General features: G+C 32.7%; 1 protein-coding gene across 1 annotated transcript in view; it reads right to left on the reverse strand.

The window, feature by feature from the left end:
- Positions 1-27,892, reverse strand: part of LOC143247927 (solute carrier family 23 member 1-like) — a 190,113-nt gene that overhangs the window by 19,917 nt on the left and 142,304 nt on the right. The window lies entirely within an intron of this gene.

The following is a 27,892-nucleotide window of genomic DNA, read 5'->3' on the forward strand; positions in this document are numbered from 1 at the left end:
TCTTTCACATTTTCACGTATAATTAGTTTAACTTATAATTCAAGACAGTATGAGTTTATAACGGTTTTAAGTTGTCTTGTGAAATTCATTATGAAATTTTATTCTCTATAACAGATAAATTTGTTCTTATTAGAGAAAACTGATCAGGAGATAATTTTGTAAGCTACTAACTGGGAAAGAGAAACTTAATCTGCTTTATATAGAATGATAAAAATCAGTTTCTGTAACTGATTACCTGGATAAGGAACCTGATCCATGGACTGGAGTACATAGTCTGTACATGAAGATCAGTTCTCGCTGCGTTGGTTGGTCCTAGGGCACCTGCAACAGTTAGTATGGCACAAAATACCCACGCTGTAATTATGGTAAGCAAAACCTGGAAGAAATCTTGGAGTTATATTTTCCTCGGCATTACAAAGAATGCTCTAAGCATTATGCATTTTTTTAAAATTGGTTGAAGTAAATCATTAATTGTAAAATATGGTGAGCAAAATTATATTTCTATATAAGTATAAAAATAATGCTCACTTATTAATAAAGTGGACATGTTTGAAAAACAAATAAGTAGATTGTAGAATGAGGTAGACATTCATTCTCAGTTAATCAGTAACGAAAACTTTGGTATAAATGTGTATATAATGTTAAACTTATGTATAATATAACAATTGATTTGATTTGTTTCGAACTTTACGCCAAACAACACATCTCTGTTTGTCCCTAATTTAGCAATGAAAGACTAGAAAGAAGGTAACTAGTCATCACCACCCACAGCCAACTCTTGGAAAACTTTATTACCAGAGAATAATGGGATTGATTTTGACATTATAACGCTTTCAAAACTGAAAAGGCGATAATGACTAGAAGACCGGAGTATCAAACCCGCCACCCTCAAATCTCGAGTCAAGTTCCCTCAGCACCTTGCCGTGCTGGTCCGTAGATAATGATAAAGTTAAATAATATGTAGTTCCAAATACTGATGTGATATTTATTTCCCACAAAAAATACAATATTGCATAATCTCTTTTTTGTACTACATGTTTTGTAATACAGTTGTTGTGGTTCCAATTATAACATCCCAAGACTGAACGAGAATATATCTTCATAAAACCAAAACCTTATTTTAATATTCATGATGTCATCAAATCTCACAACAAAAAGTTTTAAGTTTCAGTGACATTAATTTGGAGATTATATTTATTTCGCTAATAAAATTTATAATTAAAGAATTAGTGTATGTTCATGGAAAATTGAAATATACGTGAACCTTGATCAAAATGTATACCTACTGGAAAAAGCTTGAAAAATGGGAACTGTTTGATCTTTCATCCTGTTTCTTTACTGGTGCTACATCCAGGAATATTAATGTTTCGGAGATACTGTGAGAACAGCACAAGAAGGAAATTGTTCTGGAAATTCAACAAGAACAAAACAAGAATTGGTATCTAAATATTTACTGCTACAGCACTGATCATCAAATAACCAAAGTTACTTGTGACAACCTGTTCCTTATCAGTCTATATCACTAATAACGAAGGTAAAACTTATCTTTGGTTAATATAATTCTCCATGTTTTCTCTGGTTTAAGGCTTAAATCATGAGTATTTATTAACAAGCATGCCTCATGTTCAACCTACTTTCCTATATCTTCCCATAACAAGTATGTGTACGATGTTTCTTCCGGGGAATCTCACATCTTCTAGAGATGGTGGTACAGGACACTACTATAAGATTGCTACTTCTTATCAAGTATAATTTACATCCAGATTTCTGTTCACCTTAATTTTAGTTTGGACAAAGAAAGTCACTCAAGTAAACAATTCACTTCCTTACTGTTATTGCAGGCGGACCTATAATCATTCTTATTAATCTTTAAATATGTTTTCGACGTTTTCGATGTTATTCAAGGCCTAATGATTTTAAATCACTCCAGTTAGATATAGACCTCAATTAGTCTAGCTTTGTTTATATTGTATTTAACAGCAATATTTCTCCATTATTGAGACTATATCAGATTTACAGACTGATTTCTATTGAGATTTTGAGCGGCTGTTAGATTTCAGTTTTGTGTATTTTAGCTCTGTTTAAACCTGTTTAGATACCTGTATAAATCCTAGGGTTCCTGAACTTTAAAACCACTTATTTTAGCAATTACAACTTGTCTACATTTATTGTTTCTATCCTAAAACCCCTTACCTTGCATGAATTTACGTTTATAATTTTACCTTTGCTAAAATACCTCTCTGTTGATAAATATGCTATGGCAAGTTTTGATATTGTATCTCTTTATACCTTATATATCCCGTAATGAAACTTAAAATTTAATCGTAGACCTTCTCTTTCTCACAGACACTGAACAGTATCCTGATTTCACCATTAAACAATTCCTGGAACTTCCAGTTCCCTGCCGAAAGTTAGATCAATTACTATTTTATGACGTAATTTATGACCGGGTTGATTGAATCGCCATGGGATCCCTCCAGGGTCTGAAAATAACCATGAATTATCATGAACGTAAGTGATTAGAAAACTGCCCGCGTGGACTTAAACCTGTCATTTACAAACACCATACTGATAACACTTTCTTCCTGTTTTAACAATCAAGCCACGTTTCCAAGTTTCTTTCTTACCCTAATTTCCAACATCTCCATATCACATTGACATTCGATCTTGAAGAAAATAATTCTTTACTTTCCCTAGGCATCAGTATTACCAAAGAAAGTAAACGTATTTATACCAATATTTATCATGACAGAACTTTTACTGCCTTCTAAACCAACGTCAATAATTTCATCCTGAACTTCTTAAAACGTATTGTGGTTAAAAGAATTTTAATCTTTGTTCTAATTATTTTATTTTTTATACAAATAAATTAATCTTCTAAATAGCCTATGTTAAGTAATTGCTATCAAACTGGTTTACAAACGAAGATTACAAGCAATTTCCTATAAAACAAATTTCCACCACCAGACAATCTACATTTCCCCTCATTCTCTCCTTTACTTATTTGGGTTTGGAATCCCTATCAATTAAAAACAAAACAATTCTCTTCCTTAATAAAAAATATTTACACTCAAATTAAGCGTGTACTGCAGGAAAGGTCACATACATCGGCAAAACGAAACTTCTGTTAACATCTAGATTATCAAGCAGATCTACCATCTACTATTTAAACCCAGAGATCCATCAATTCATCGATATTCTGAAACCACATGCCACAATATTTCATTCAACGTTATATCTGTCTCCACCACAAGATCTTTAGACCATGATCTCTATATTAAAGAAAGTTCACACGACCATTAACAATTTACATTTAGATCTAAAATTGTTTAAAATTTTCACAGATTTAGCTCAACTTTTGTACAATATATATATATTGTTTTATCCGTCCATTTACTGGTTTTCTTAATAACTAAATAAACTAATAAATGTATTATTATGTTATAATTTCAGTAATGATCATTTATGCAACACGGTTTTCAAATTTCCCTGAAGATGAACAGTTATTAGGAAACGTTCAAACCTTCTAAAATAAAATGTTTTGTTTTATCAACTGTCTTCATCTTTGTCATTGAAATCAAGCTTACTCGGTACCTGATACATCCTGGCACACACTACCAGAGTTGTTTTAAAACAAAATAAATAAATGTTGTATCTAAAATAACAAGAAATTTAAATATTATGGTGTTAGAAATGGCTACAAATCAAGTAAGAGAAAGAAAATATTTTATATTTTGCAAGCACATAGTTCATTAAAAGGATTAAAAAACAGAAAATAAAATCCCCGAAGTGAAATACGATAAATGTGCATTTTGTACATAAGTGAAGATGTACATAAATTTATTGAGAAAGAATCAATACAAAGCCTAACTCCGAGAACAAATATTTAGGTTTATTTATGGTTGGCAGATTTCTTTACCTTTATTTAAGAGCTTTTATAACCTCTTCACAACAATCTAGAAAACTTTCAATTACTGAATAATATGCATTCAGTTTTAGTTTCAGCTTCATGATGGTTAAGGTTTCTAGTTTATTGTTGGAATAACACATTATTTAAAGGCTTTTATGTCATTCTTCGTTTAAGTGTCTGTAGCGTTTTTAAAAGCTACCAGAATTTGGTTTGCACTGGTTTATTATACGTTGCTCTAAAGAACGCAAGTTTAATCCCACATAATCTCGACTAGTCGGAGAACAGACTTATCTGTAAATAACTTGAGTCTTCTCTTCTTCTTCATGTGTCAAATCTGCGGCAGACATCGACGACCATGGCATGCCAGACTTCTCTGTTGTCAGTCCTCCTTACCAACTCGATGTTGCTCATTGAGTTCTTGGTGAGATAGTTATTGGGACTGTCGATATATTTATTTCTTTGACACCCTCTGCTTTTCCTCCCTTCTATTTTTCCACATTGCATCTGTTTCTCTATCCCATTCTTCCTACAGATGTGTCCCAGAAATTCCATTTGTCTCTTTCTTATAGTTTTCATGAGGGACCTTTTGTATCCTGCCAGTTCCATGACTTCCACATTTAACTTGACACTATTGTAGCTTATTACTATTTCACTTTATTTTGAAAATGTTTTCTTTTCCAAACACAAATTTAAAAGCTGCAAATATTTAAATCGGAGGACAGTTTGATCCTAAAATATATTTTTTTTATTTCTAAACTGAAAACATTTTTGGAACATCGAACTGACTTTCAAGGTGTTCTTTAACAGTGATTGACAAAAACTAGGTCCGGCATGGCCAAGCGTGTAAAGGGGTGCGACTCGTAATCAGAGGGCGCGGGTTCATATCCCCGTCTCGCCAAACATGCTCGCCCTCCCAGCCGTGAGGACGTTATAAGGGGCGATCAATCTACTATTCGTTGGTAAAAGAGTAGCCTAAGAGTTGGCGGTGGGTGGTGATGACTAGCTGCCTTCCCTCTAGTCTTACACTTCTAAATTAGAGACAGCTAGCAGAGATAGCCCTCGAGTAGCTTTGTGCAAGATTAAAAAAAACAAACAAACAGGCGAAAATTAATTCATAACAATTCATTTTTCACATAATGATAACCACTGTTTATGTCAAACTATCTTATTTTATTCCGCTTGTCATCTTCGCATAACAAAAAATAGGGGCTCTACTAGGATTAACCAATACAGTAAATTCTTCATGGCATTAAAAATTGTAAGATATATTTTGAGGTTCAGAGATGTGTTACAGGTTTTCAAATAGTTACATGAACTATAAAAGTTAAAACTTTTTAGAAATATATCAATCATAGTGCTTAGTGAGAAACATCTTTCCTTCTTCCAAATAATATTATGGAGGACGGTCAGTTAGGCCGTTTTTCACAATTGCTCTGAAAATTTAAGGGAAGACTAGTACAATATTTCTACGTTATATTGTAATTTGAAAAACTATAGTATTATTATTATTACAATAACGGATTTTATACCGGTTTTTTGAAACGTACATATTTTTCCATACATTTTAACCTCTTTGCGATCACCATAAGATGTTAAAATTGTAGCGTTACTTCTTTACCTTTAGATTGAAGTTTTATTCTAACAATACCTCCCATTAATTAAATCACTCACATTAATGTGTATTTTCATACTGAATAATGATTTTCATTAGAAATGCCCAAATTAATGACTAACTTAAGTTCTAGATATTAAATGCACAGCCTAATTGATCGAGATTATAACATCTTGATTTATTAGCGATTTTGTGATGTTTATTTTTCCAAGAAACTACAATTCGAAGACATTTTGTGAGATGATAATTCTGCACAAAGATCTGGTGGTTTCTGTTATTATATTGGTTAACACGTTTACTACGTCATATAAGCGTATTGTGTAGTAGTTTGATGTTTGTGATTTGCCATATATAAATAAATAAAATTTTGTAATATTACCTGAAGCTCGAAAGCTGGATTATCCTGCGCCATGATGACGAAAGATTTCACAAGTCACTCCAAGATGTAACAGGTACAGATCAATATGGATATACTGATCACAAAAAAAGTGATCCTACCTTTCTCTCTCGGTACACCTACCTGTTGACTGAATTGCATACAAGAAAGTTTTTAGTAGTGCGTTCTTGTGTTGTAACGAGATGGAGGAAGCAATGAGTGTGATGTTACAGGATGTGACGTAGCTATTAATCTAAGCGGATTTGATGAAACTATTAATCTCATGATGGTATGTTATTTTACATTAAAAATAAAACACACGTATTCCTTAAATATGTAATTTTCGGTAAAACTTTCTGAGATAATTGAAGTATTTTGAGATAAAAACAGAAACTCACTGATAAAAAAGAAATTTTGAACTGAACAAGATAAAAATGTGTATTCTATATATTAGGGTTACTTGGCTTGTTTATTATTAAGCTAAGAAAATGTTGAAAGTTCAGAGTTTATATCTTTTATTTTAGATAAGACATCTTTATTAAAGAAATTCACTGCAAAAAATACTGACACTCTTGCTCGCATCAACCGAAATAAACTGAATTTTATATGATTTAGATTTTTGTATATAACATGCTTACACAATTCTCTTCCTTTTTTCTGTTGTCGCTTTCTGAAAATGACATATAACGTTTAAACACAAATAACTGCGTTTTCTGTTTCGGTTCTACTTATCAGATGTTACAGGAGTGACAGAGCAGAGATAACCAATTGTTTATCTTTGTACTTAATTGAAAACAAACAAAACAGTGTTTAGTTATTTGTAAAAAAAAAAACATAGCAATTTCTTATGGTAAACAGACCAAGATTTATAAATTATTTGTGTGAAGCAGGTCTTTGTTTTTTAAATATAACAACCAAAACAGTACGAGAGCAGTGAACTGGTTAAACTCATACCTCCCTACAAAAAACTGGACAAATGAATGTGAAGCGAGAGAAGATGGTACAATAACGTTTTACTGTACGTGTTTATTACCATATATTACGACTGCATGTATAGGGATAGAAATGTACATGCCATGTTAAGTACAAAACTATACACTGTCAATATTCTAGATATAACAATGGTCAATCACAAAATGGTCACATATAAATGACAAGGAAACATTTAACCTTCGAGACATCAAATAAACGAAAACAAATTGATAATAATTAAGTGGAAGACGAATCTGACAATTTTTAACGACAGTTTGAATTCCCAGCTCTGCCCTTGGTGAAGGTTTACAAGACCATAATGGATTCTCTTTTTGAAGTTCTAACTAATATAGTTAAAATGTCTTCTTTTAAAAACGTTTTCAAGTTGTTTTAAGGAGATTGCACTTTATAGCCTTATTTAAAAACGTGGACAAATTTGCCAAGAAGAAGGAAAATCTCTACCAGGATTTTCAAAAACGTTCATTCTCTGAGGAACCTGTTGCTAGACAGAGAAAGTCATTACTGATAAGTGGAGAAGGGTAGAAGTCGAAACGAGAAAATCCGCAGAAATGGAAAACGAGTTGCGTCAGTTCTCTTTCAAAGCAACCCATTTTACAGTAGAGATGTGGTTAATATTTCTACTGTCTGGATTTGGTACAGTTGACACAGTAATTTTGATTTTTGCTTCTACGGAAAACTATATTTTACCTCAAGAAGTAGGAATCATTTTGAAAGTATTTTAATTATTTAATATGCGTCTAATTCAAGTTTAAGCCCTTATTCTAATTCTAATATGAACCAGAAATTAAAATGTGTGTATCAGAAAATATCTTCAACGTAAGTAGTAGCAATATCTTAATTCTCAATATTGTAGCTGGATATTTTTATTTTATTTATTATAAGAAACAAGTCAAAACACTCAAATTTTTATTTACAGTCTTTGATTTAAGGAATTTTGTTGTGGTGTGATATTTTATTTACAACAGCTACTGCAGTAACGATATAGGGGTTATTCAACAGAATATTTTTATTTTTCAATATGTGAAACGTTTAACAAGAATTTGTTTATATATAGTCTACTAAGTTAACATGCTAAATTTGACCTGAATCAGTCAGCTCGTTAAGGAACAGATACGTCCAAAGACATAAAGTTTTACCGTAATATTAGATATTCATCACACAGGTATGGCTAAACTTGTGTGGGCTTGGCATGGCCTAGCGCGTTAAGGCGTGCGCTTCGCAATCCGAGGGTCGCGGGTTCGCGCCAGAGTCGCGCCAAACATGCTCGCCCTCCCAACCGTGGGGCGTTATAATGTGACGGTCAATCCCACTATCCGTTGGTAAAAGAGTAGCCCAAGAGTTGGCGGTGGGTGGTGATGACTAGCTGCCTTCCCTCTAGTCTTACACTGCTAAATTAGGGACGGCTAGCACAGATAGCCCTCGAGTAGCTTTGTGCGAAATTCCAAAACAAACAAACAAACAAGACTAAACTTGTTTAGAGCGCATGAGAGAGAAAAACGCCTGTACCTTAATTTTTATGCTTATCCATATCCTGTTTCACTCGCTAGAGCTGGATTGTATAAAGACGAAAAAATGCATCTTTACTTGTTAAAATATAACAGTCCGGTAACACATTTAACTAAACAGGAAATAATACTGGTATCATATACTCATAGATGTAGATGCAAAAGAAAACTTTCGTGATGTTTTAACTGTCAAATTTTAATGCAATTGGTGTGGCAGTAGATATTTTGTAAAATATGTGAAATAACGCTTGACATAGAAGTGTCTTCTACATAAACAAACGTTCTCAAACAATACACACCTGGTTTCATTTGATTTCGAGAGAAACCACGTAGTATCTTTTCATATGTTCTGCTTGACTGAACACGTTACAAAGGAGTCAAATTGAAAAAGAATCATCGCGTAATTTTAAGAATTTCAAAATGATTTTTTTTGTCAAGGATACTGTGCTAAGGTTTAAACGAAACATCTAAAGCACATGCAATCAGTAGCTGTGGTAAAATTTGAATTAGGAATAACAATACCATAAATTTATAAAACTGAAATGTCCAGAAGTTCAAGGTGAATATTGTTTGAAAATTTTTAAACTTATGTCTTCTTCAGATGTATTTGTATTTTATTTTGATAATTTTACACCATGACTGTTTCTACTGTTGTAAGTTCGTCGCTCGTGGACGTTAAACTTCCTAAATAATGAAGACATTGAAATCCCATACACTAGTCTTGATTTGCATTGAGACGTAACGAAATAATAATTAATTTTGATGGTTTAAAAGAGTTAGTATTAAATAACTTATTAAGTCAAAGATAGCAAAGTTTTTATTTAGCTATGTTTAGTTTCTTTGTTTTGAATTTTGGCCCAAAGCTTCATGAGGGTTTCTTTGTATTTTGAATATTAAAGTATGACTGTTGAATAACATGAATAGTTATCCAGTTCTATGAATGGATGGTTTCCATAACCTTGTAAAGTGGAGTAAACAATACGTAGTCACAAGGTCATAATGATTCAATATATTTCTGGAGAGTTGCAACTTCATGGTAAAGATGTTGGCCACAAGTGTAGTCCTATTAGAAATACAATTTACTTTACTATCAACATACGTCTAATCTTTCGTAACTTATTCAAAGACAAGGTATCGTTATGTCTGACTATATTGAACGCACATATAATGTCTGTAATTTAGCAGAGTAATACCAGAAAGAAAGCAACTAGTCATGACCACCCACCATCAACTATTGAGCAACACTTGATGGTGGATGGTGATAACTAGCTGCCTTCTTTCTAGTCATCACCACCCACCGCCAACTCTTGGGCTACTCTTTTACCAACGAACAGTAGGATTGACCATAATGTTATAACGTACCCATGGCTGAAAGGGCGAGAATATTTGGTGTCACAGAGGTTTAAACACGCAACCATCAAATTACGAGTCCAGCGACTGGACGACATAAAGGTTGGGGTAATATTTCAAAATTGTACATGCCCGGTTGTCTAGTTACATTATGTAATGATCATAATGTGACGCTATTTATAGCTTTTTTAACCCAAAAGTATTCCTTGATTTTAAAGTTCCATTCGGTAGTTGTAGGCCTAATCGTACTTCAGTAATCATGCGAATAAAACAAACAAGTTTGACAGAGCCAACTACAGTCCGATTCTGTAGCGTAGCTGGTTACATTAGAACAATTCTGAACGATTCAGGCATTTTAGCCACTTAACTGAGGAGCAACTTTTCCTTGATATTAAAATAAAAAAAAATTAATACGGATATTGCATCATGTTTTCCCAGCATCGCCACGTTAGTTAAGACGCTCGACTCGTAACCTGAGCGTCGCGGTTTCGAATCCCCGTCGCAATGTTTTTATTTATTTATTTAGAATATAAATAATGATAATTTATCAATGACATTAAATAGATTCACTCTGTTTTCAGTAAGTATGGGCAATGTTACCATATATTAATACTATGCATTTACGTTGAAATTATGCAACTTTATATGATCTACTGAGGACTGATCTTTTTTTTTTATCGACTTGGATGGTTTTGGTTTGTGGAGTTGGTAAGTTTATACTATGCTGATCTTTATAAAGTTTAAGAAACACAAATTTAAAATCTATAATAGCGGATAAAGCCGATTTTTTAATTCATTATATAATTTAAAGCATGTGTAACCTTTTCATGGCTGAATGCTTGAAAAAGTGAAATACAAAGGGAGTCAAAAATATTTGTGAATGAAGCAGTTATGTGAAAATTTAAATTTGAAAAATGTCTAGAAGATGGTGAATGTGAATGATTCAGTGCATTTCTAACTGAACTTGAACCTTTCGTGTACTTTTGGGTTCAATTGTGATAAGTTAGAATTATTACATAGCATGCGCTTATAGTGTTACCTAATATTACACTGCATTTTGCATTTGATATTCATATGCTCTCATTAACTTATTTTACATTTGGACATACATGTGATACTAAAGAGGTTTAATAATATATTAAACCCAATTTTGAGCGTCACCACGTCCACTCATACTCTATCCGATGACTCTGCACCTTGACAGTAACCCTGCAGTTTAAAACCATTTGCAAAAGGATTTTCCTAAAGACTGCTATATCCAAAATAATGCAACTATATTGCCTTTAAGTTATTTAAAATTTATTTACTGTACGAAGAGGACGGGTTCGTAGTACCAGATTCAACACTTTGATCGTTTAAAAATCAGTAGAAGATACGACCAACAGTTTAACTCGCATATCCCTGCATGAAATACCATAAATCCCTGTATCATCCACCAGCTCTTTGACGTATGTGACAATTGAACAGAAGATATAACTGGAAATCTTATCTTGGTGAACCTATACCTTATTGACCTCGTTTCGAGATAAACAACATTTTTTGAAGATTTGTATTTTGTTGTTTGAGACACATGGATGGCTTTTTGCCACATTATCCTTTGTGAATTCTCACCTGTTGTAATACATTGCACTTTGCTGGACATGGCTGGAGCATGACTTGTTGCATGACTCTTTCTAGAAGGTTCTGATGCTCAAAACTGACACTTATGACTTCCAACAGATATTTTAACCTTAAAATTTTAGATCTTGATCTAAACACATTTTATGATATGAGTATATGAATACTTTGCATCGGAAAGAGCTGTTACAAATCCTTCAAATTTGATCGTTTTAAACATTTCAGACTGTCTACTTAAATTTAAAAAAGTCAAAACTTATTTCTGATTAAAGCCAATCCGAATGCGAATTTATATATATATTGACTTGCATATTTTAAATCGTTTCAATATAACGCAGTCAGACCTGAACTTGCAGATGTTTTGTTTTAACTGAATTTATGTTTCACAATGCAGATATAATCTTACTGAATTCTTGATTTGTATCAACTGCATTTTATCATTGATATATTATTTTGGAGGTTATACATGATTGTTTATGAATATTTTATACACCAGATGAGGCCCAAAACGAATATTATTTGAACCAACTTGAATTTCGATAGAAAAGTTGTTGAGAAAAAAGAAGGGTAAACGTTTTGTGAAGATATAAAATGAAACTAATGTTTACAGAAACTAATTAAAACTTATTCAAAAATTAAAATAATTCTATACTTTGACTGCGTAGGCAACATACTTTTTTAGGTACGTTATCTTGCTTCTCAAAGTTTAAACATTAATTTTAATCATGGAACTTAATTAGTTTGTTTCATCATTATCTCTGAATATTAATTATTTGAAATATATTTAAAAAAAACCAACAACATCTGATGGTGACAAAGTTATGACTGAAATGGTAAAAACCATAATTATATCAGACAGCATCCGGAGACACATTGACATTATAGTGATGGGAGGGAAACAAAAGTTAATAGGTAATCTAAAAATAATAAAACTTTAGAGAGACGAATACTCGGACAGACACCACATGTTCTCAATATATATATATGTGTGTGTGTGTGTGTGTGTGTGTTTGTGAGTGTTTGAACACGTGTAAAGATGTTAATAATAAAAAATATAAATAAATAAAAGATAATTTATACTACTGATAAACCCCATAGTTGTCTCTAGATATGTATATGAACACGTCAATATTCAGAGCCAAACAAACCTAAAACTTCTGATTCGTTCTACTCATTCTCACTGTCGTTTCTGTTCAAACAATCTTCTCATTGTATTGGTAGCTAATATTCAACGTTCTATATTCTGAAGCTGCTTTATTTTGTAAATTAAATATGTCAAAGGCAAAAATACTCTAGCATTGTTCAGAAATACCAAACAGTACCATTTCATCGATAGAATCTTTATAACATTTGGTAACGTGACCGTGACAAAACAATTCCATGAACAAGCAAGCAAAAAATTTAAAAAATCTAACGAGGTGGAACCAATTTTTTTATAAAATAAAGATTGGGGATGGTTTTAATGGGTAGTGAAATTAACTGTATTACACATGTACAACGTTTCGACAATCTTTAATTTTTATCAGGTACAAGTGTTTTGTATAGAGATAGGGATGATTGTTTGATGTTAAGCATAAGGCTACTTAATGGCTTATCTGTGCTCTGCCTACCACGAGTATCGAAACGCGATTTTCAGCACTGCAGGTCCGCAGAATTTCCGCTGTGTCACTGGAATGCATTGATACATTACGTAACATACGTCACACGACCGGACATTGTTTAAAAGTAAATATATCTTTAAAGAGAGGCTGTGTTTTTCAGTTAAGATAGCTTCCTTTATATCCGTTATTTGTCTTACATTACAGCATTTTCTGTGGATATACTGTGTTTTAGAGATGATTCGTAAATTACAACGTAATGTTGTGTAGTTGTAATTTTGTGTATCAGAGTTAATGTTGTTCGTGAGTTACGTTGTACCATTGTAATAAGTTTTTTACTACGCATTCAAACCGTGTCCATACTTCATATGAGTGAAAGTGAAATGCTTTTTAAGTTTCACGATTGACTCATCACATTTCCAGACATCTAATAAAAAATAGATGACTGAAGCAAGAAAATGTATTGCTATAAAGAGCCTGGAAGGTTTTCTTTTACATAAGGCTTGTCTTATAAATGGTAATAAATTCTTTGGTTAAGGTCCATTAACAGGGGCGAAGTCATGGTAAAAATACCCATAAAAACCACAAAATTGAAATGTTTATGTTCTCACTCACGGATCTAATGAATATTCACACAAATTTTGGTGAAGATCCATCCAAACTCTACGAAATAGTCATATGGATATTCAAGAGATAATATAATATAATATAATATAATATAATATAATATAATATAATATAATATAATATAATATAATATAATATAATATAATATAATATAATATAATATAATATTGTATTTATATTTATACTGCTACATGGATGATGTCTATCTGAAAGTACTAACTCCCACTCATTGTCTCGCTGGGAAGCACCAGAAAGCGTAAGACAAGAATTCAGGGATGAATACCGTCACTGTTACAGATTAATTCCAAGATGAAAAGTAAATGCATTTTACTTTTTTTCGTTTTATCACTCCAGACATAAGACATCCAATACACTTTTCGTCTGGGCAGTGACCGTTGATTGTTCCCAAACTATTTCATCTTGCTGTTTTCTGGCCACAGTCTGAACCTTTTTTATATCACAAGTGTGTGTTTTTCTTATAGCAAAGCCACATCGGACTATCTGCTGTGGCAACCAGGGGATTCGAACGCCTGATTTTAGCGTTGTAAAACCGAAGACTTACCGCTATTCCAGTGGGTGACTTATATTACAAAACAAGGTAGTTGATATTCAAACCAATAATTGTTTTACCTTGTTTTATAACAAGTAACGCTGACCAGTCATGGCTGAACGAATTTAATTAATATTTCATTTCGCTTCGCTATACCTATTTAAACTTTTGTAGTATTTATTGATCTATCTTTGAACTTTTGTTATTTTTGCCAATAGCTAAAGACAAGATCTGATTAATTCAACATAAAATTGCTGTTTAAACGTCACCAGCGCAATATTTAAAAAAACTTAATTTTACTAGAAACTTTAAAAACCTACACAGTAGTACCTCCAATATTTTAACCAATAAACTACTAACCCTAATTTTCATTCTGTAATTTTATAAATGAATGATATTAAAATACAGCTTGCAGATACAGCTACATTCATTGTAAAAGCATTATGGCTGTTATGATATCAGGAATTCTTTAAAACATTTTTTTATTAATTGTTTGTTTCAAGTTTTGGAATTATTGTACATTTACTAGTTATTTTAAATATATGGATTAGTGGCAGCTATATGTCGGCAAAACAAAATCGATCTTGTATTTTATTCGAGTGACGATTTAGAAGTAAATTAATAGAAGAAAAAGTAAATGACAGTGTTTATGATAAGCAGACTGTAGGTGAACCAATCACCTCCTTGATTTCAGTTTCTACTGTTTCTGTCAGTAAACTGAATGCCAAACTAAAATCTAAACTCAAGTGCATAAGTGTAAAGATAATTATATAAATCGAGGTTTCATTTTCATAAGAACAGTTTTAGCTAATGGGAACATGAGGACAAATAAACGTACAAGGCAGATGGGTAGGACCATCGAGTTCTTTAAGCGACAAGTAAATAAACTTTAAGGGCAAAGCAATTTCAAAACCAGGCCGTTATTTCATGAAAAGTCATGAAGCTTCTTTGTGGTATTTTATCTTTTTTGGGAATGAGCCTGAAGCCATGCTATAGGATATTCTACTGTTATGAACCAATCGAGACCACGCATGAAGAGAGGTATGTGAAACCTTCAAGCGTATACCTTGAAGAAGAAGGTAGATGTAGGAAAGGATGACAAGCAATTATAATATAAAAAACTGTGGCTCGTTCTGAGTTAAACAAAATAAGCAAACGCTACTAGTACGTCGTAACAGATACACACACATAGCACAAAACCTATTCCACATTAACGTATGAGAACAAAACTACTGAAGCGATTAAAGAACATTTACGAAACATATTAAAAAAAAACGGAATTCTCACCCTGATATGGTTAATTATAATCTAAATTATGTACGAAACTTTACTTAAAAATATTCACACCTATTATTACTGTATACAAGTATAAACAAACAAACATAAAAATAAAACACATACACACACGACACGCTACAAACGAAATAACTACAACACAGGTTTCAATAGCAATTAAAGAAACAATAAAAATACATCTGGTGAAGATGGCATATAAGCCATCTTAGTCAGTTAAGACATTTAGCAATTGCTGAAACACCTCTCGGAACTATTTAATCGCTCCCTGCACCTGGGGTACCTCCCCTTCTTTTTTGAAGGAGGAAAATATTCTTATATTTCTAACAGGTTTAAAGAGGGGAAACCAATCAATAAACCATAGAGCTGTAGACCAATCAGGTTGAATCAACGTAACCAGCTTCGTAGGTAAAATTCTAGTAAGAGTTGTAAGTACTAGATTAAGTGCATATTTAGAGAGAAAATCATAAAATTATCCGAAGAAAGAACAGAACGGTTTCAGAATATTTCGGTAAACCACTGTTAATTAGGTTAACTAAAATAATAATGAAATAAAAAATATTGCATAATCGACTGTTAACTCGACCTGGACAAATACAATTTGACATTCATATATTAGGTTTGAAATGTTACAGGTAAATCTACTATGAGGGATATAAAATAAAATGTCGAATAAATATGTATAAACGATATGTCATTAACTGATACACATGTTTGTTTTTTATTGTTTGGCTTCACAATTCGTGGATAATGTAGCAATTCGAAATAGTGACCAAATGTTTTCCATTAATTTACAGCTTACGATTAATAGTACGACTGAATACTAGGAAAATGAAGCATAATAATTAATTTATTAAAAATACAGGTCTTTATGTTCTCAAGATCCAATGAAGCTCGTAAAAAAACTCAAGAAAACTCGAGATTCACCTAGATGAAAACATTTTTCAGACTGACACGCCAACAAAATTTTTGGGGCTTAATATTTGACCGAAGAAAACACATGCAAACGAACTAATAAAAAAAACAAAAAACGAAATAACATAGGCACATCAGTGAGAAACATGCTAAATATCTTTTAACAATACGTTCGACTGTTAGTTTGTCTGCTCTGTTTGGGTTAACGTAGCACTATGTATGATTAAAAAGACAGTACAAACTATACAAAATTTAGTTCTCACTACAGTATATGGAGTTTCATCCACAACAAGTTCAGTTTTCTACACATATATGCGAACACACAGCTACTCTAAATTAGTTCCACCCACTTTCAGTAAATCTTTAACAAAACAAACTATTGCATGTGCCAGGTCACTTTATCATACATGATAGGCATGAACCAAAAAAAAAATTCTCCCCTTTACCTACTTGACCATATTATTACTGTGATGTATTTACTATGTATTATTAGAGTATTAATGTTAAATACATACTTAATATATTAGCAATAGAAAAGGCATTTGGGTATATGGTACTACGATTTGTGTAATGTCAGGCTGTCCACATTCCAAATGAAGAAAAGTGTATGTTAGTGTAAATGGTCAACGCTGAACGTAAATGGACACGCCTCTGACAAGTTTGTTTGTTTTCTGAATTTTGCGCAAAGTTGCACGAGGGCTATCTTCGCTAGTTGTCCCTAATTTTGCAGTGTAAGACCAGTAGGAAGACAGCTAGTCATCACCACCATGAAACAAACAATACTCTTTTTTCCAACGAATAGGGAGACTGGCAGAAAAATTAATAACGCTTTCGCGGTTGAAAGAGCGAGCATGTTTGGTGTGATAGGTATTCAAACTTTCGACTCTCAGATTACGAGACGAATGCCCTAACCATCGGTCATGCCGAACTCTCATGGTAAGAATAATGTAATTATTATTGTGATTTCATAAAAATACAGATCCTTCAATTGTGTGGTGTTTAGAACTTAACAGTGTTCTAAACCTAATGGATCCAACTTGAGTGAAAGGGATTCACAAGATCAATAGTGCTGGAGGAAGAAGTCTACATAGCACCAGACCCTTCAAAAACCCTGATCAAGATTCAGCTAATCAACAAGCACATACCACTAGTTTTCTGGCTACTCTTGTTTGACTCATTACAGATTAGTGAGATTTGAGTTTCACTCAAACAGCTTTTAAGAGCGGAAAGCGTTTTTGTTCTAAAGGGTTACGAATCAAGAACCTTATGTATGCTATAATTTTTTTTTTCACGCAGAACTTAGCCCTACTTGTGGGTCTGACTGATTAGTGTATTAGTTCCATGCGTGCCCTATTCAGATTTATATAATAGCCCATTGCAAAAGACAATTTCCCACTGTATTTCAAGAAACACTAAAACAAATGTAATAAAACAGATATCTAAAACAAATATAAATTTATTCACCTAAATTGATTACGTTTTCACAATGAAACTAGACATCTAACAGTCTGAAACATCGTCATCAAATATTACAAATTCCGACACCCGACTATCACAAAACTAACATTTTGAAGTAATATTTGAAAGCAACCAGTAGTAGCATTACACCGCTCGACATGAGCAGTAAACATTATAAAATACACATTAAACGATTTATGAGAATGAAGTATAAAGCTGGTCGTAACTTGTAAACAAAACAACGAGAGTAACTGTTTGTTTTTAATTTCTTACAAAGCTACACAACGGCTATCTATGCTAGCCGTCCCTAATTTAGCAGTGTAAGACCAGAGGAAAGGCAGCTAGTCATCAACACCCACCTCCAACTTATGGGATACTCTTTTACCAACGACTAGTAGGATTGACCGTCACCTTATAACGCCCCAAGACTGAAAGGGCGAGCATGTTTGGTACGACGGGGATCCGAACCGACGACCCTCAGATTACGAGTCAAACGCCTTAAACCACCTCGCCATGCCGAGCCAACAAAGAAGGGGAGGATTAAGGTAAAATTTATAAGGCAACAAAGAATTAGTTGGAAGTATTACAGTCTCTTTGTGTTAAGCCTAACACTTTCTGTTTTTATATTAAAATAATAATTTTATAAACAATTCCAGAAGAATACTAAACTCACTGTAAGCATATTACTTATATTGGGGGTATATGTTGGGATATATCAAGCTCAACTGTAACACTGTGTACGAAGAATCCCACCTATCTTAATACCTTGAACTGTTTTATTAAGCGTGTTTTTTTACACATGTCACGTACTGTGATCTGGAGATACAATGATGTGGTGAAGGTAGAAGATCCTGAAACTTCCTGACGCGACAAAAACTTTTGTAGTCAAAACCAAACGAAAACAAAACGTTCACAATGTTTTAACTGTCGAGGAATTTCTGCAGAATGTAGATGTTTTGCAAAATGTGTTATGGACGTTGAAACACTTGACATAAAAGTCTCTTCTGCACAAATAAACATACATACATATACAATATGTGTTTTACTCTAGTTTGCTTTACAAAGTCCTTCTTCACGACCTACCAAAGAATACATAATTGCTTTTAATGCCATAAAAACACACACATACACAGGATGGAATAACCTATCAACAACATAATGAAATCCAATAACCCTGACCCTAACTTTCTCCAATTACTCTCTGTAAGCCCATTGCTACTGTTGCAAGAGTGATTAGAAACGAAAATTCTATTGCTATATCGTTAATTCTATATCACAGTAATATTTTCCTTGTTGAAAATATCAACTATTCAAAATCAACATTTTATGTGATCTCTGCATGTCCCTGTCAATCCATCCAAAATTCAGATGGTTTTTGGCCCGGCATGGCCAAGCGTGTTAAGGGGTGCGACTTGTAATCTGAGGGTCGCGGGTTCGCATCCCCGTCGCGCCAAACACGCTCGCCCTTTCAGCTGTGGGGCGTTATAATGTTACGGTCAATCCCACTATTTGTTGGTAAAATAGTAGCCCAAGAGTTGGCGGTGGGTGGTGATGACTAGCTGCCTTTCCTCTAGTCTTACACTGCTAAATTAGGGACGGCTAGCACAGATAGCCCTCGAGTAGCTTTGTGCGAAATTCAAAAAACAAACAAACTAAGTGAACTGAGGTTAAACTGTGGGTTTTAGGCGACAGGAAAACAACAACAAGATACAGTTATTTTAATACTGGGTTGTTAAGACACTGAATACTAAACTGGAAAAGCTACTTGGTATAACGGATTTCAGACGAGTGCTTAATGTTAATATATATTTGATTTTAGCAGTTAATATTCTCGAGATTAACCACTCTTCTACATTGTTTTCTATGGCCTATTAGTACCTTTTTTTGCTTGATGCAGTAATTTTCTTTATTTATATTCCCTGATGTAACTATTTCTAAGCTATGCATATGATACCTATTAGGGGAATCTAAAATTTCCATAGTGAGTATAATATAAATATTTATGTACATTACATAAGAAAGTGTCATTCCTGCAGCATATCTACAACAGGGTAAAATTTTAAGTTTATCAATGTTTGTGATAACTCGTGAGATTTGTGTGATTTGCAGTATATCACTGTTTTACTAAAATAAGTCCGAAAACAAGGACAGAATCAACTATTTTTTCACTTGAAAATGAAGTTCCCAGAAGAATCAAAGAAATGCACTTAATTTAATGACGGGCATAATGAAGTGAATGTAGTGCAAGTTGTGGAAATCATGTTCACTTGAAGTGCCAGTTTCCCATTACACAACAAAGAAGTCTAATTTAAACTCCTCGGCATGTTGCTAAATTCTGGCTTTATTTGTTATTTAGGTTTCTCACGTTTCTTTAAGTTGTTTAAGGTGTAAGTAACCTACTTGATGAGTTGATATTACTTTTAATTCTATGTTTGATGGAGAAAGTGTAGAAACGTTTTATAAAATCTTTGGTTGAACTTTCAGTGTCAGCCATGATAAATTCGTAATTTCTGTTGTTCCAAGAGAAGACAAAAAATTCATGGGAAAAATTCTTTCAAAACGGTATTATATTGCTATAAATGGATATATTATTTTCCAAATTTTGGAAAAGCTTTTGGAACTCTACATAAAAGATAACAACAGAAGTAATTTTTTTCACATTTTCATATACTGTTAAAACAGTGTTTCGAAGAGTAGTATTAGAATTTTCTAAGATTGGTTTATTTTTCATCATTATTTTAAATCGTGAAACTACTAGAATAAAACAAGTAAATAACTCCTAATGAAAAACAAACTCAGTCACAATCGTAAGATATAGTTTCATTCTTACGAATGGAAATGATTCCTGATGAACGAAAGTTATTCCAGGAAAGCATTTTGGTTGTTTGATGCCTTTCCTTTTATTTAGTGCCACTATAACAGGGATGGGTAGCTCCATGGCTACTGGCCACATGTGCCCAGTGGATAGTACAATTGTGGCCAGCTCGAGATTAGGAATAAACCTTTTCCATAATTTATTTTTTATTGCAAGTTTGGTTATCAGCAACTGCACTGCCTCACGTCATCTTTAATATCGCGCGTTTCATCACTGCCACAGACTCCGCCCATTTTGTAACGTCAGTCTCGTTGAGATGTTTGTTTTGCATGCGCTTGCGAACATATTTTTATTGCGCAATTTTCAAGTGTTTAAATATGTTTTGTTTTTTAATTCCATAAAATGGATAAGTGAGTAATTCGAAAACAAAGAATTCAGATGATGGTGAACACTTAGAAAATTAATTTAAAAGATAATTTAATTGATTCTGGCATAACTGCTGAAAAGAGAATGACACGTGACTAGAAAACGTGAAACGAGAATTTAATGAAAGATGGAAGATAAAACTTGCAGTGATTGAAGTAAATATCAAGCAAAGGTGTGTTTTGTGTAACAAAATTTTTAGGAATAATAAAATATACATCCTTAAGCAACATTTTAAAATTTTTCACAACGAATTTGATGTAAAATTTCCAGTTGATAGCAAAAAATCGTATGAATAAAATTAGCCGTCTGAAAGCACATCTTCATGAACAAAAGGAATGCCTAGAAATATTTTTTTACAGCGATAGTACTAGTTATGTTAGATAGCTATAAAGTAGCTTGTATCTAACTGAAAAATAAATCATTATTTTGATGTTAAACTATTATAGTAAAAGAAATATTCATTGTGATCATTGAAACTATGTTGGAGAATTATGATTCAAAAATAAAAGATGATATTCTTCAAAATGTAAATAATTTACAATGAAGTCGAAGAATAATTGTCAGCATAATGCTCGAGTTAGCGAAAGACATAGTTAAATAGCTGCTTGAAAAACTAAAAGACTGTTTGTATTTTTCTTTAGCACTAGGTGAGTCAACAAATGTTAGTGACACTACACAGTTGATATTTTGGGTTCGATATGTAACTTCAGAACTTCAAGTGGATTACGACATCCAACATGTGGAAAAACATCTTTGAAAAATTTCTTGAAATGTAAAAAAATTCAATCTGGATTTAAAAAATGGTTTCTGTCACAACAGACGGTGCTCCCACCATAACTGGGGCGAAATTAGAATTTGTTTCTTTTTTGAAGCAAAATTTAATTGAAATTATTATGAAGTCCACGCTGCCATCTTTCCATTGCATTTTGCACTTGTAAAATTTATGTGCTCAGATGTCTAAAAGTAATGAATTGAAAAATTTAATGGACATTGTTGTAAAAATTGTAAATTATATTAAAAGTGGAAGCTTTCTCATCCATCGACAATTTATTGAGTCTTTGAAGAAGAGTAGTTACTGTACTTTTGATGATCTTGCTGATTTTGTAAATGTAAGATGGTTTAATAAAGGAAAAGTCTTGGAACGATTTACTTCCGTATCTCCTCAAATAAAAGAGTATCTTGTTGCAAAAGGTAATATTGAAAATTTCTCTGAAATTGAAACTTTGTCATGGTAGTGTGATTTGCACTTTCTGTGCGACATCATGGATCACTTGAATAATTTGAGTACGAAGTTTCGGGGAAGAGGTAGAATAATACGCGAGCAATCACAATCTGTTCATTAATTTCAATTAAAGCTAAATCTTCTTGTAAAACAATTACAAAAGCATGATTTCACATATTTGGCAAAGTTGAGAAATTTTCTAAAATATTAAGGACTATGACTTCTCTGATGCTATAGGTGATCTTTATGTAAATTAGATCAAAAATCTATCTCAAAAATTTGAATTACAATGGTATTGTTTTGTTTCTTTGTTTGTTGCTCAGTAGAAAACAGTAAAATGATATATTCTTGCTTTGCTCAACGCAGGATGAAATTGCTTTTGCATAGCTTTTACTTTACAATAAAGAAACCAAGTAATTAAACATGTATTTAATAGTATGCACAATAAAGTTACAAACATATTATTAACCAAATTATAGTAGCTCGTTTTACATTATACGTGAAGTAAGGTAGAATTAAGTCAAGATTTTATCTTAATCCATTTTGGTGACTATGTGGATTATATTCTTGCCTGTGTGTTGCACATGTTCCGCCTGTAATCCAAAGTTGTAGAAGGTTCGTAAACGTAGGAATCAACAATGTTTTCTATACGAAAGCGTGCTATAACATTTTTGAAATTTCTACACACTCAAATGATTCTTATAAAAAGCAACTAACCGAGAGACGGAAGAGGAGTATTATTATTGGTTGGTCAGCTACAGCCAGTGTGCTATAGGCCTTGGAAGCTATAATTGTCATGAATGCCTATTAATCGGAAAACTACAGACTTTGACCAGAAATATTTATAGATTTCAACTTCAATGAATTACTTAGGACGTTATTATGTCTACGAGGACATATCTTCTTTGCTAAGTGAGCTTCTAATCGGTGAGAGGTTGGCCAAGAAAGACATCGTTAGCTTAAGTGAGGTTTCTGACAATATCAACTCATAATTAATTTGCTTGTCGTGGGCCTGGATCATCGATAAAATATTCAGTTTTAGACCAAACAGTATTGTTTGTAAGTTTGTAAAACTCTTGTATATAAATCATAATTTGTAATAATTAGTAGTAATAAATATTATTATAAATTGTATTGTTTTATGTTTGTATATTAAGATACAGTTGTGTTTAAAAACGAATTTGTTTGCATCAGTATTGTTGGCAAGCAACATAAATTTGATACATATTAACATTTTATTAACTTCTACATTTAATTTCAAATTTCTCGTCTGAAATAACTTATAATACGTAACAACATGCTGCACGCAGAATTGTCACATACAGGCTAGTTAGTAGATTTGGCATAAATAACCAGTTAGAACGAGTTTTCGTATGTTCTGAGAATTTGATAATGTGCCAGAATACTTAATAGTAACTAGTATAAAAATGTTCTCTAACCTCTACAGCCCCCAGTGGCTTAGAGGTATGTCTGCGGACTTACAACGCTAAAACCGGGTTTCGATACCCGTGGTGAGCAGAACACAGATAGCCATTGTGTAGCTTTGTGCTTATTGCGAAACAACAACAAATGTAAAATCTGCATCTGACACAAATAAATCAATTGATTTTAAACCACAAAACAAGGTAATAAACAGTAAAAAAATACAGATTCCTTGCTCAAAATACTCAGATGTACTGTTTAGTCAACGATTTTTATAACGAAAAGAAATCCCTGACATATCGTTTATAAACTCTCCCGAATTCATCATTTTCTTAGTGAACTGGGGCCGGACATGGCCAAGTGTGTTAAGGCGTTCGACTCGTAATCCGAGGGTCGCAGGTTCGAATTCCGATCGCACCAAACATGCTCGTCCTTTCAGCCGTTGGGGCATTATAATGTGCAATCAATCCCACTATTCGTTGATAAAAGTTAGCCAAAGAGTTGGCGGTGGGTGGTGATGACTAGCTGCCTTCCCTCTAGTCTTACACTGCTAAATTGCGGACGGCTAGCGCAGATAGCCCTCGGTAGCTTTGCGCGAAATTCAAAGACAAACAAACTAAGAATGCTCCGATAGTATCTGGATTTTACATTTTCTGTATGAGTTTGATTTTAAGCTAAATCAAATGTTTTATACGAACATTTTAATAAATTCCTAAGGTTGTGTTTAGTATACGATTCTGTATACGATCCAATATAAATAAACAAAATATTTAAACAGACAGAAAAATATAATGACATTTCAAAATCCCTCAGTTTGATTTCGAGAAAATATTGGTATAGTTTTCAGTTCAAGTGCTTATATAATCTGAAGCGAGAGTTGAAAGTGTCATAATTATATCAAGGATAATATTTGTGTAAATAAGAATGTTACAGCCCTCTTTTGAAATTACGAAAAAACTAAAGTTGGAATAAACATTCAACTTATTTGAAACGATTTCATATGCTTGTGCGAATAATATAGACCGAATAAAATAATAAAATAAAACATGTTCGTTAACGGCCTCACAACTTTGTGTAACAAACATAGTGGAATGGTTTAATACATATGTCTTTTCGTATAAATAAATAATATTTTTTAAAAATTATTTTAAGTTCGAACGTTGGATTGTGCTGCTTCATGATGACGAAATATTTTTATGAATAATCTCAAAAGCAACAGATATAGCTCTGGTTGGGAAGTGTTTCTACCAATCTTAGTGAAGCTGTTGCCAGATATCATCGGAAGTGTCTAAAATATCTGTAAGTTTTGAATTTCATGCAAGGCTACACGAGGATGATCTACGCTAGCCGTCCTTAATTTAGCAGTGGAAGACAAGAGGGAATTTACTAATTAAATCAATTTTTCTCTGTTTAAAGTAAGAATAACTTACTTTAATAACAGGCACACTCAAAACTGTACGTACCTATATCAATAGCACCTGGGTGTCCCTTGAACCACTTTGGTATGGCAATGCCCATAAATAAGGATAATCCAAGGAAAAAATATTTCTCGATGAGTGAAGGTCGATAAATTGGACATTGGACAAACCAGCTCCCGTAACCATTGCAAACATAACACATGTGATTCCTCCACCAATTGGCTCTGGAATAGTGTTTAAAAAGGCCCCAAACTTACCCAGAACTGCAAAAATCAGCATGGTAACAGCACCATACTGAATAACACGACGACTAGCCATCTGTTGGTGTAAAAATGGAGGAAAAGTAAACTTGATGTGAGTTTTATGTTACTGCAACACCAAAGGTTACGATATTTGTTAAATATGTGGAATATCAGCAGTTATGTTTACATACACATGTATAATAACACAATAAATCTAAGCATTTAACAATAATATTCAAAATTGAAATACAAGTGCTCCAGTCTGTATTTGAAGGGCAGGACATGGGTATACTCTTGTTTTTTTGATTGCTGCAATATTTTGACTGTAAAAAGTCATTCCACATCCAGTTCCCCAAATTCCAGAAACGATACAGCAAATTCCTTCTGCAAATATTTCACGGTTTATGGCGCTAGGTGGAAGAGGAGGTGCGAGACTAGTCGTGCGCATGCGTAGTAATATTCTACTGATTCCAATACCGATGCTAATATTCCTGTAAACATTCCAAAACAGCACCAATACTGACTGTTGGCCCACTGTCCTGAAAGACCAAAATGAAGATGTAAATGGTCCACCTTTATTTCAAACGTTACATTCTTAACATACATATCGACTGCTTTAACAAAACACATGTACAATAAAACATCAAACTTTCAGATTATAACTTTCAATTAGTATATTTTTTTATTCCAAGGTAAAGTATGATATTAATGATTTTATATTGTTCAGTGAACTTCACAATCAAATTAGTTTCACAACAATTGAAGTGATAAAAGTTTCTACATAGGCAGAACTGATCAAAAGATAATTCTGTAAACTACTTACGTAAATAAAAAAGAGCTAAATTTTAATGAATATCTTTATAACTACTTTCCTGGATAAGGAAACCTAAACCATGGACTAGAATATATCGTCTCAACACGAATATCAGTTCTGGCTGAGTTGTCCTAGGGCACCAGCAGCAGTTAGTATGAAGCATATAACCCATGCGGTAACTATGGTAAGTAAAATCTGAAAGTAGGCATTCAGATAATATAGTTAATAATATAGTTAACATATATTATTTGTTATTCAATATTCAAATGTTTTTCTTAACCATTATATATATCCTTTATAAAAAATGTTTCAGCAGTTTATTTTAGCAGTGAATTCTTTGTGAGAGGAAATTGGTTTACATACAAGCACAGGAATAATGCTTATTGAATATGTTGAAAACAAAATAGGTAACATTTACCTAAATACTAAATAAAAAACAATCATAAACAAACGCAAAATTAAAAAAGCCTTCTTATACAACAACTCTAGCCCAAAATAAACCAATACAAATGAACACCTTTATACTTATATTAATAAATATAATCAAAATCTAAGCACGCCCTCTATATTTCCACATTTAATTACGGAACCCCTTCAAACTTGTGGTCAGCTATTGGTCAGTTACTCTTTCTTTTTTTTAGAACCTAACGATGACCGAAAAGGTCGAAATGTTGTTTGCTCCGATACATAGAATCTTCTCTATCCATATCAGCCGTTTTTACATAAATATTTAACTTTTATTAGAAATGTTTCAGCAATTTATATTAGCAGTTAATTCTTTGTGATTGGAAATTGGTTTAGAGAAAAGCGCAGGAATAATGCTTATGTTGGAAACCAAATAGTTAACATTGACCTGAGACGTTCACTCTATAGGTAATTTGTAAAAGCTATTTAAAAAACACAGTTATAATAGTATAAATACGTGACACATGACAAAACAATAATAATGTTACTTATAATGAAATAATGCTGTAATATTTATTTCATACATAAAATATAAACATGTGTGATCTTGCCTTTGTGGTATCTATTTTGTAATACGTTCCTTCTGGTTTCCATTTTGTTATATCTCGTAACATTACAACAATAGAAGTTGGCTGTATTTAAATTCTTTTGTTTTTACAACATTACAGCAAAACATTTCTCTATAACACTAAATTATTTCGGAAATGTTACTTTTTAAATTAAAGTTAATAATTGAGGCTTTGTTGGATGTTTGTCTAAAAGTGAAATGTGTTTGAAAAGTGTTTAAAATCTATACTCACTGGAAAAAGCTTGAAAAACGGAATTCGTTTGATCTTCCATCCTCTTTTTCTACTGTAGCTGCAACCAGGAATATTAAAGTTTCCAAGATACTGGGAGAAGAGCACAAGAAGTAAACTGTTCTGAGAAACAAACAACAACAAGATACAGATACTTCAATAACAGGTTGTAAGAACGCTGAATGCAAAACTGGAAGAGCTATTTAGTGCAACAGAGTTTATATGAATATTTAACAATAGTAATTAATATCAGTTTCATCTTAGCTGTTAATGTTCTCAAAGTTAACCCTTTAAGGTATGTGAAGGGCTACCATTAGATTATCTATATATTTAGCAGTAATCACATCTCCTGTATTCCTTCAACAGTGTATTTGCCATAAATGTAAACATGTCGTTTTGCAGGAAAAAAAATTCAAGTTTTCTAGTTAATTTTAGGCAATAATTTTATGTCGTTGTTTCATTTTAAA

This window comes from Tachypleus tridentatus, chromosome 3 (assembly GCF_004210375.1).
Source record: "Tachypleus tridentatus isolate NWPU-2018 chromosome 3, ASM421037v1, whole genome shotgun sequence".
NCBI classification, from domain to species: Eukaryota; Metazoa; Arthropoda; class Merostomata; order Xiphosura; family Limulidae; genus Tachypleus; species Tachypleus tridentatus.